Source organism: Micrasema longulum, unplaced genomic scaffold (assembly GCF_059751315.1).
Source record: "Micrasema longulum isolate JH-2025_06_02 unplaced genomic scaffold, ASM5975131v1 h1tg000692l, whole genome shotgun sequence".
Taxonomy (NCBI): Eukaryota; Metazoa; Arthropoda; class Insecta; order Trichoptera; family Brachycentridae; genus Micrasema; species Micrasema longulum.
Window position 1 is genome coordinate 753,225 of NW_028277888.1, and position 12,697 is coordinate 765,921.

At 30.7% G+C, this 12,697-nt stretch overlaps 1 protein-coding gene across 1 annotated transcript in view; it reads right to left on the reverse strand.

Annotated features, from left to right (window-relative positions):
• Positions 1–12,697, reverse strand: part of LOC148279624 (uncharacterized) — a 199,718-nt gene that overhangs the window by 107,533 nt on the left and 79,488 nt on the right. Inside the window, exon 2 of the mRNA XM_088229673.1 lies at positions 3,857–3,902. The gene's annotated coding sequence lies outside the window, so the exon portion shown is untranslated. The remainder of the gene's footprint in view (positions 1–3,856; positions 3,903–12,697) is intronic.

Sequence of the window (12,697 nt, forward strand, 5' to 3'; positions counted from 1 at the left end):
AATACCAATAACAGATGTTTACGGCGATTTGTAAAAATGAATCCAATTTCAGGAGATTTAGAACATTTTATGGACGTTGCACAAGACGATTTTCTATGCAAACATTAAAATTATCGTCCAACGTTTATCGGTGTCGGCTGATACGACGCGGGTAATTTTGGTTAATTTGGCGAGGGTTTTTTTTAAATAGCCAATTGAAAGGCTTACAAAAGCTCCCGGGGATTGGCATTTAAGAGTAATGATAAGTAATTTGAACTTAAACTACTAATATTTTTTTCTATCTTCTAAAGTGAATGCATGGCATGGTTGCTTGAAGAGGCTTTATATTGGTATTTAGATAAAAATGAAGATATACTTACAAATTCTAGATAAAAAACTTACGTATGAAAACCACATCGAAAATATAGTGAACCGGGCACACAGAAACTTAGGTTTTGTTATCCGCACTTGCCAAGTTTTTAATTTTTAATTTATTTCGCTTACGTTCGTAGTCTCCTTAAATATGCCTCCTCTGTGTGGTCTCCCCAGTATTCCATACACAAGATAAGGCTTGAAAATATTCAGAAAACATTTTTGAGACATCTCAATTGGAGATCCAGATTTACGGACCTTAACTACAAAACTTCTTGTCATAAACATAATATACTCTGTCTTGAGGATCGTCGTTTGTTATTAGATATGGGAATTTTACATGACATTCTTAATGGACGTCTTGATAGTCCTGTTCTGGTTTCTGAGTTGGCCCTTAACGTACCTGGCTACCGCACCCATCACACGAATCTATCTCTTTTCCATGTACCCACAGTTCACACCAACTATGCACAGAACTCTCCTCTGATTCGCTTGACGCGTAATTATAATTTATTTTTCAAAAACATAGACATATTTAACTGCAGTAATTAAAAAACTATTATTTGAAAAAAATTATGTTTCGTTATAAAAAAAATTAATATATTTACATCATAAATTTAAATTGTTTCTATTCACTATATCAAATACACACTTACCCTGTCCCTAAACCTACCCTCACACCCATATTCACATACCTACCTAAACCACACTCCACATTTTTACACACGCATCCTCACACAAAAATAAACTCGCACACATGCACTTCTATGAATTATATCTAACTAAACTGGATTTTTATAATTGTATTTATGTGGAAAACTGATTTGGCTTTATTTTATGTTTTTTTTTATAATGTTGTGTATATTTTTTTGTATTGCTGTTGTTTTTCTTAATAAAGAAAATTAAATTAATTAAATTAAATAAGGAAAAGGTTTTGTAAAATAAACAATGTATATATTTATTTTTTTGCACCACAAAAAAACAGGAGGCCTAATTACAGTAGTGAATTGAATAAAAAGTAGTGAAGAGGCCGCCATATATTTCACTGAATTTTAAAACATTTTGGTTAAAATTTTATCATTTTCAAGTCATGTAGACTTATCGAGAATGTAACATAAAAAAATATTTTTTTAATCGATATAACATGTGCTAATTGCCTATTTTTTTACATGAATGCCAATGCATACGATTAAACAATTCTGATTGATTTATTACACAATGTTGATATAACATCATCATTGCGTGCCATATATTTTCCTATTTTAAACATGCATTGTTTTGTAAGTAATACTATCTTTTAACGGTTTTTTATAGTACCTAACGAAAAAAAATTTTTTTCGTGCAACGTCGCATTAATTTTACATAAATGTTTAAAATACAAAATTTTTTATTAATAACCTGAAATTTGCACCTTATAAGACAAAATGCATTTACTACGTTACCGCGCTATACTTTTACGTAATGTTTCTTAGAAGCGCACACAGCATAACGTGTGACATCAGAGTGACGTGAATCCAACTCGTCGCTTTAGTTCGTTTTTGCCCATCAGACCGTTTTTAACGAAATTAAGTTAAGTGTCCAGGAGTCCTAAAAAAGCCTTTATTTAACAAAATAAAATGAAAAAAATAACTTTATAATTTTTTTAAGCGGTTTCTAACGAATTTTGTCTGGTCATTGTTTATTCCTATTTCGTAAAAAAAACTTTAAATCTGTATTTCTACAGATTTATGTTTTGGTATGTTGGACAAAAACAAATTGAAGCGACGAACTGTGAGCCTTGTATGTGGTCGTTTTTAAACCCTAAAATTATGAATGAAAACCATTGACGTATATTTAAGTACACTAGATGCGGTCTTGTGTTCCACTCGTTAAAATTTCTGCACTTGACCGGTATTTGGTGGGAATTAGTATTTTACGCGCAGCGGTAAAGTAAATGCGAAGCGGCGTAAAAGGGCGCGATATACAGCTTTCAATTCACGGTAAATTGGCATAAACAGTAAGTCTTTTTTACTCTACTATGCATTTTGCACGGCAATGTTGGTGCGGCATGACGCAACAACGCTCATTTTCAGAACGAAATTTGAACACAGCGTTGTATTAAGATCATCTTTATTTAATTATAAAAAGCGACATTATCGAGTCTTTTTTCTTAGATTAAAAACTTTGTTTCAAAAACGGAAAAAAAATCGAATGGATGAAGCCTATGTAAAAATTTCAATATGTTATATGCAACTTCTATGGGGAACAGGAAATCAAAATGACATAAACAGACTACAAAGACAGCAAAATAAAATATTAAAGTTAGCATATGACCTCCCCTATCGAACAGCAACTAAAGAATTCTTTAAACAATCTAACCAATTGAATGTAACTGAACTCTTTAAACTAGAATCGTTAAAATTTATTCATAAATACATATGTCACTGGTGTGATTGTAGACGAAGAACTAAAACTTAAAAAAATTGCAGTAAACATGGACACAATACGAGAATATCAGAAAAATATCACATACAACCTTCTAAAACGAGACAAAAGCAGTCGGGACTAATAAACCAGAGACTGAAACTATACAATAAACTACCAGACAAAACTAAACAAAAGACTCAGACAAGCTTTACAAAATATGTTAAAAATATTATCATTAACAGTATTTGAATTTTAAAAGTAAAAATATTTTGTTAAATGTACGTAATCCGTGAGGGTTTATCAATAATAAACATTTTAAAAATACCTCCTTTTCATCAGAAAACGTGGTTTTTTGTACATTAATAGTTATGTCATTAGAATTAAAAAAAATCGCTTTTAAGATGTATTTTCAACGTTATTCCCGATCTGTTAAAACATCATATTAATATAAGGGTAATCTAAAAACTGATATACATAATTAAGTTAGTTTATTATTTTGAACAAGATTAATTGCAACTACATAATTGGCCTACTACTCGGTTAAAGTGTACAATCTACTTTAATTATCCATAAGGACAATTATTAAGTTCTCACAATATAAAATTGCTATTAAGAAATGGATAGTGGAGGTAGGTTGCACACGGATCGATGAATGGATCAAGCCAAATAGATAAAATGTGAGTACTGTTTATGAAATTTGGTCTATATAAATTGGTTATGTTTTTTATGATTATTTTTGTTTATATTGTTTATTATGTTAATGATAATTAAGTTGATTAGATTAATTACGTATTTTTATTATTATTATTGTGTTAACTTTGTTAAATAACTAATTTAAGGCATGTTTCACATTTTGTAAAATGTTTCCCTCGGCACAAGACACCCAGTGAGGGAACGTTATTCTGTTTAAAAAAAGAATACAAACAATGTAAAAGTATAAATAAATGAATAATATAATAAGGATGCAAAGCGATCGGTTGTATTTTTTTATTGCACTGGATGAAATGAACTTCTAAAATGTATCAATAACTTTGTGATATACTCGATAGACTAGAATCATGGACTTTTAATCCAAAGTTTTATTTAAAAAAACACTCACCTTTTTTGAACCTGGAGAATATTAGGATGTTCTGCTGATTTCTTAACTGTAAAAGAAAAATACGTAATTTTAATTAAATATTTTTTGTTTTTGATTTATGACATTTAAAAACAACATATTGATACTACATGGATTTTTTAAATTAAAAGTTGCGGTGTTATCGGCCTTGCTTGAAGTATAATGTACAAGGTATATATTTTACAAGTGGATATTGTTTCCTGGCTACCTTTGTCTAGGAATAGTAGTTCTGGGAAAAGGAGTTAGTTTCGGCTACGGATATTTATAGATTATATTGTTCTAAGATTAAAATTGTTTAAATTTAACTGCGAAAACAAAAATGATTTAAAAATATAATGGATTTGAGTCTATAAGTGCAAATTCTTAGTTAATGTTTACTGAAACTAATTATAGAAATAGAAGACGAATAATACAAATTCAAAAAGTTAGAATATCCAAAATAACCTCTTATTCTGTTACTAATTTGTTTTGTAAATTCATTCTTATCGTATGAGCGGGACCAAAAGCGAAATACGATTGCGAATGCATTAGATACAGTTGAATATAAATATGACGAACGAACGAACTTACGAAACGAAACTGTGGCAGAATAAACCTACTACTACTACCATCACGCCATTTCCCCGTAGGTGTAGGCAGAGAGAATGGACCGCCACACACGTCTATCCTGGAATACATTCCTAGCTTCTTCCACATTCACACATCTTGTCATACATGCCCTTCGGTTCTGTCTGCTTTTGACATGGCCAGACTTAAGATTTTGGTTTATCTGATCATGCCGCGTCTTCCTTGGTCGTCCTCGTCTCACTTTGCCGTTCATTTTTGCCATATATACTTGTTTTACCATTCTTTTGTCGTCCATTCGTTCTACGTGACCAACCCGTCTCAGAGACCCTTTCTTAATCTTATCAATTATACTTGACTTAGATTTACATTCTCGCCTGATTTCATAATTCGTAACCATGTAATACATTGTTTTCCCACACATTCGTCTAAGAGATCGCATTTCAACCGCGTTCACTCGGCTTTCATTCTTCCTCTGCCAGTTCCATGTTTCACTTCCATACATAAGTGTTCGGACTAAAACTCCGTTGTGCACTGCCAGTTTAGCATCGATTGACATATTTTTATTAGCAATTACTGTGCTTAGTGTTCCATTCATTTTATTGCCCGCATTCACTCTCCTTTCAAAATCTTTTTTTAACTCTTCCATCTCTTGAAAACATGCTTCCCAGATACACAAATTCATCTACTTGTTCGAGACATTCGTTGTTTACATTTATTGTGCAGTCAGTAACCTCACTTTCCCTTTCAAAGACCATCATTTTTGACTTGAATAAACCTGCAGAGTCAAAAACACTCGCTCAGGGTGTTTGGTTCTATTTCACACACATAATAGTAAATTGACTATCTTCCATCCCCTTTAAACATTTAAATATACATTTATTTTTATGCAATCAATTATTTATTTGTGTGTTATTTTCAACACATGTATGTGTGTTTTTACTTTTAAAAAATAATGCAATAATAGGTTTATATATTTGTTAACTGTGATGTGATATAATATACAAAATAAACAAATACAAATGAAAAAAAAAGTAACCTTAGCCAAAAAATGGGACTTGAATTCAAAATGCCTAAATGAACCAATAAATTATTCTAAAAACCTTTCTTTAAGTTTTTATATAAAACACCAAAAGATATAAATATACCTAAAATCATTGCCAAGTTTATACAGTCTCTTGAGTATACTAGTAAATATAATCATAAGTACTAGATGTCATGTAAAATAGCGCCACTTGAGTTTTAATTAATCAAGATAACTAGAAAAATAGAGTTTCAATAGATATTTATTAAAAACAGAATGTAAGAGTAAAAAAACGTATAATTAAATATTTCCACAGAATAGAATCCTCTCTTCCAGAACACCGCCAACACATGTTTCAATAATTTGTCCCACTCTGTTTCATCGAAATATTACGTATTGTATCTCTTTCAACTTATTTTTTAATGTATCTACACTTGAGAGGATATTTAGTTTTATATAAATTGTCCTTATACTATAATATTTACCAGTCTAAAGATGCCCATTAGAGGGTAAAAGCGCTAATTGGTTGAAAAAATAAGTGGACCAAGTATTTTGGATTAGTAACTTGTATGAAAATATAAGTTATTACATCATAAACTTTAAGGATTTTTTTTCCATGCCCTTTCATAAAGCATAATTATCATCTACCTACGATTTTCTGTTACATTTTCTAAAAATAAGTTACAAAATATCAATGAAATTGGCGGCCACCGTAGTGTAGTGGTCAGACGCTTGACTCACACACGGAAGTTCCGCGTTCGACTCCCGGTGGAAACACAAAAATAAAAATATTTTTTTCTTTAGCCTGGGTGTTCCGTGATGTAATGTACCTCTGTAATTTAGGCCTCCTGGCCTATTGTGCAAAAAAAAATAGCTAAATCAGCGAAAATAATTCAGCAACTAATTTCATTTAAATTTTTGCTTTGTATTATTTTTTACTTTAAAAAATAATGTAATAATTATAAATGAATAGAGATATTATTGCATACTGTCGAACCGGTTTTACTTTTGTCGTTTCTATTTAATTTTCCAAATGATAATATTATGAAAGTGAAATGTTCGGTGCAAATAACTCCATCTACGTGATGATAATCAACATTAGGAGCTTTCTCTTTAGTCACGTTACTGTCACGTACACTATTGTTCACTTGTATTGATTTTATAAATCAGTAACTACTGTTAATATTTTAATCTATTAAAATATTTTAACCTGATAAATCGCCGTTTTGGTAGTAAAAAAACTGAGCGACAATTTCGTAGATTTGAGAAAAAACAATTTTGTCATAATACTATCATTTATTCAATTCCATTAGTAAAACTTTCAGGATATATTCATTAATGGAATTGAAATGTCTTTTATTTATTTTACGTATTATTTATTTCGCTTTTTTTCTCTTCTCCTGTATCATAAATATAACTAATTTCAGTGCATAAAATATGTTTACTTGAATAGAAATTTGTTTAGTAAAAATTTTAATCGTATTAGTAATAGATCCGATAGTGTACTGTCAGTTCCAGGCTGCAGAACTAAGTTCGCACAGAGGCACTCCTCACATGTTCGTCCAAGATCCTTCAATTTTCTAACCAAGGAACTACAAAACATCAAATCACTGGTAGATTTTAAAGTAGGTTTGAGGTCTTGGATCTGCATGGAAGGAACAGATAGACACATTCTTAAAAAAAAAAAAAATAAAAATAAATGCATTCTGCAAATAATTAATGTTTTCGTAATATCAGCATATGTTAATTTTAGTTTTTCTTTTCTCTTGTGTTTATGTCATACCATACATATATTTATACATTTGCAATAATTTTTTTAATGATTAAAAAGGGAATGGCCTACGCTCAGACGCTGAAGTCTTTGTGGGCATTTTTTCCAATTCATGTTATAGCTTTATTTTAAGTTGTATTTTTCTAAAGTGTATTTTTGTAATCATATTTCTTTGTTAATAATATGTGTATGGAAAAATAAACAAATAAAAAATATAAAAAACTGTAACTGGAAAATCTGCAATTGATCTTTTTTCATTTGGTATCTTTGTTTTTACCTTTGTTATACCTTTATTTTTGTTGTAAAGGTTTTAGTCTGAAAACAGTAAGGAAATCATACCGTTTTGCCATTTTAAAACAATATCTTTTCAAAATCACGTCATTAAAAAATTATCATCAAAATGAATAGGTGCTATCCGTAAAAAATCAAATTGGAAACAAAAAAATTAGAGGCTTGCCACCTTAAATTTAAACTTAACTTGGAAACATTGATACTCAAATAAAGAATATCTTTTTAAAAAAACAATCTGAAGACAATTTACAAAAAAAAAACATAAAAATATAATACGCCTCTACTCGTTTGCAAGCGATTTTGGCTCTTACAAATAAGAGTAAGAATGTCATAACAAATACGAATTAATTAAACAACGAAAAACAAACCTTGCACCCGAAAAATTTATAATGTAACATGTTTATGGATTGCCAAATATCCGGATCATTATTAGGAAATAGAAAAAATGTTTATAGACTATTAAACTAAGCCAAAAAAATTTTTTTTAATTTTTGTGTATCGTATTTATTTATTTATTTTTTACGGCATAAATTGCCTTTAACATATATTGAACTAAAATGTGAAAAAAATACACATACAAATACATAACAAAAAATATATAAAATTGCATAACTATAACAATAGTAACAAGTAGGTAAATACACATAGGCAACCAAAAATTTTAACGAAATAAATACATAAATATGAAACAGCAAAAAAAATACATTTTTTTAATATAAAGAAAAGTTTTAGAATTATATTGAGGGAGAAAAAAGAAATCAGACTCGTTTTATAACTATAAAGTCCAGAAACAAATATATCAGCTTTGTTCTTATACTGATTACCATATCTGTGGAGCCTAGGGATAGGTGAGTGCATGTGATAGTTGGTCCTAGAACTTGCAGAATAAAAAGGAGATCTGTGGCGGGTATGTCGACAAGGTACACGGAAACACACCAACTCCAGCAAATCTGGACAGTCAATGAATGAATTGATCACTTTATAAAGTAATATTAGGTCAATTAGGATTCTTCTGTCGGAAAGTTTTAAAAGATTTGCCGAAGAAAATTATTTATTATAATTAAATAAAGCAGCTGGAATATGTAGTTTAAAAATAATAATTGATTTTTTTTGTATTATCTGCGCAATGATTTTGAAATGACTTCGCGTGTGACGTCTCAAGTTTGCTTCCCCTTTTTTTGTTGAGTTCTGCTGATTCATTAGTTCACTTACCGTAAACCAGGAACCTATCGCAAATCTCTTATCATTGTTCGATTCAGAAGAACTAGTGACGTCATGCAAAGAAGTTCGTTTTTATTAAAATATTTTTTTTTCCTACATTTTCAAGAAACTTTGCAGGGCAATTTAATGCTCTTATTTTTACCGCGCGTAAGAATACATTTTTATATCCAATTTCTCGTAGGTTTGAATTTAAGCTGTTTTATTTCAAAAGCAATAAAAAAAGTTATCTCACAGACACTTATGCATTTTCTTTCAAAACATGGCCTTAATTTTATGGTTAATCAAACTATCAGGATTTCTGCATATCTAGATAATGTCTGGCACTCATGAATCTGGATATTTTTTTTTAACCTACTCTCCAAAATGAATCTTAATGTCCCCTTTCGCGTGACAAAAAATAAATATTTATTCCATCTGCCAGTCTGTAGCACTAACTATGCACAACACTCTTTCCTCCATCGTTCTTGCTCTAACTATAATGTTTTTTTTTCATCTATTGATATATTTTACATACCCCTTAACTTATTTAAAAATAAATTAAGACTTATTATTTCTGGCTGCGATACGATCACACTTACTATTTAATGATGCACCCTCCTGAACACTTACTCCCACACTAATACACATAAATACACATTTACACTTACAAATACACATAAACATATCATTTTGTTGTAACACAATTGAATAATATGTATGATTTTTATTTAGAAACTTTGCTGGTCTGTCTTTGAGCTTTATTTTTTTAAAATTGTTATTTTATCCTTGTCGACTGTTTGTTTCTTCAAAAGAAATAAATAAAATAATTTATGTTTTACTCTTTCTTCATGTTATGTTAATGCGTAACGCAGTATAAATACTAAATACATTAATTTATAATACGCAACGGTTCATTTGAGGTGTATCGTAATGCTATATACTCGTACCTAAGGAACCTTACAACACATAAGTTCACATAACACGTTATGTACATATAATCTAAAAGTATGTAAGTACAGAGTACCATGATGTTACCGATTCTCGAGCCATCGGTTTCGGTAAACAAAAATACCAGAGCAAACGATAGCATCAGATCCACGTAACAGGCGATTCATCTCATAAAACCATATCCATTACGTACTTTAAATATATTTAATTATTACTTTAACTAACCTTGTTAACTGCTGAGGGAAATTTCAACATGTTTTTTTTCGGAAGTGATGATAAATTATACAAGTAATTTATCTTAAAAAGATAATTAACACCAGAACTGTTAAAAACGCAAAGTTTTCATTTTTAGTAGAGTCCAGTTTGGTGCCGAAAACATTGGCCAACAAATATAGTCACTAATTGTATTTTATTATTAAACATCATTATGAATTAATTCTTAACCCTTTGCCGCATGTCGTTCCAAATTTGGAACATTCGACTTTTCTCATCAAAGATAACTCCTACCGCTACCTTTGTGTTATGTTTTACCATAAATCATACAGCAGCGCCTACTGCGAGCCATTCTGGTAGCTACAAAAATGTTGGTAAGCTGTCAGATCCATCATTTTGCTAGAAACGGAGCTTGTGTTTTTTCTTAGCGTGATTTTATCAGTTTTTCATCCAGAGTAAAAAAAAGTGTTTTTTCAGTTGAAAATTGATCCTTAACATTTTTGTAACAAAAAAAAAGTTGCAATATTTATATCATTCAATTCAATTTATTTATTTGAAATAATACATACATTACAAACAAAAAATTTAAGACGTACGTATTGCAAAAAGACAAAAAATACATAACGAGACTCTTGTCAAAATAGTAGGAGAATCCTGTTCCGGAAAACCCCTTCGGATACATGGAACAGATCAACATTTAGAGCGATGTTGTTCAGCATAGGGGTAGCCCTTCCAACAGGCATAACAATCGGCGGGTTAGTCCTGTTTGTCAGAATGTGAAACAATCGATGCTGGCGCTGTCTTAGGTAATTATCGGGAACATGCAAACCAATGCTCATCATAATCTCAGAAGTATCGATTACACCGCGCAACAATCGATAAAAATGTGTGGTTAAATACACATTCCTTCTAGTCTCTAAACTGTTGTAGCCAGCATATCCTGGAGAAACACGGTCGGGTAGAGCCAAGGATAATATACGCACTCTTTCATGTAGAGATATATCAGAAACTTATTTCATTTTATATATACTCCTTCACAAAACTGTAAATAATAAATTCGATTCCCCGGAAATCATTAATCTACTTGCATACCGTGTCCCCTCCAGGCCAACTAGACTCTGATATTTTCTATATTCGTAAAATTAAAACTAATCATCGGAAACATTCTACGATCCCTCGTATATGTGAAACATTTAACTAAAATTTTAATCGTCTTGATATATTTAACACACCATACAATATGTACAGAAGAGAATTAATAGGCTTGATTCATGCTCTTCATTCATAATTCATTAAATTATTAAATCAAATGCAATTTTCCACTCTTACTTTCCTTCAATCATCCTTTACCACTCCTTATCAATTTCCTTCTTTTCCTTTCCACTATCTCCTTGTTTTGTGCATATTTATCTTATTTTAATATATAGTATATATTTATTATTTATATAGTTTAAACTTTAATCCGTCGTCGCTTTATTACAGTATTATTTAGTGAATACATATAATTGGATGGCAGGCCCTACTTATGTATACATTTTAGATAGTTTTTTTAAAAAATAATTATTAAGCTTTACATCTGTTTGTATTTGAAATAAATAAAATTAAAAAACAATTTATTTATATATTTTTTTCATTTTATCATATTTATTTCATTTCATAATATTTATTTTATTAACTAAACTTTGTGCCATATTTGGAAAATTATGCTGTCTTGTCATTTTTAGTTGACCAAATCTGGAACATAATGCATTTTGGTGGTTATTTATACTTTGTCAAATTCGGAACACCGTGCAGTATTACATATTATTATATTTCACATAAAATAGTGACTCGGGATCGCACTGTTCAACAACATTTCTGAAACCATCGAGGATGAAAACAAATCTGACGATGATGATAATGAAATTCCGCACCACAACTCCGCAAAAATATGTATCCCAGAAACTGGAGGAGACTATAGTCGTATCAATTCTTACAACGTGGTTAGCGATTACGAAGAAGAATTAAAGCTCGAATGTTATGTGGTGCATGAAGGTGTTATCAACAAGCAGCCTTCTACATCAGAGATACCTTTCTCAAGAATAAGAAAAAGAAATAAAAAAAGTCAATATGGTGTGGTTTGAAAACGGCATTGAATATGATGAGTCATCAGTTACATCAAAAAGCCTTTTTTTTTCTTTTCATTTTATAGGAGTTGGTTTATTATTTACCTTGCTTATAATATACAAGGTTTTTATTTCATAAGTGGATTTTTCTGTAATTAAATTTCTTTAAATTTATGCGATAAATAAATGCGAAATGCGATCTCTCAGGCGAATGTGTGGTAAAACTATGTACGATAGATGCACAAATGTTGAGATCCGTACATTATGTAAGTCTGAGACAAGCATTATCGACAAAATCAAGAAAGGAGCTCTGCGCTGGTTTGGACATGTAGAACGAATGGACAGCGAGAGAACGGCTAAGAATATTTACAATGCGAATGTTGATGGATGCAGAAATAGAGGAAGTCCGAGAAAGACATGGCATGACCAAATCCAACAAATACTTAAAGATGGACATGTCAAAAGTCGGAATAATCGGCGCGCGTGCATGAGAAGATGTATGAATGTAGAGGAAGCGAGATCTGTATGCAAAGATAGAGTGTTGTGGCGTTCTATCCTCTCTGCCTACCCTTACGGGGAAACGGCGTGATGGTTTGTTTGTTTTGTTTGTAAATTTATTAAACTGTTGGGATCAGGAGGGATATACTAATGTGGGCCAATCAGAAACCTCTCAGCATTTGCTCATGTGGAGAGAAAACCACTCAAAA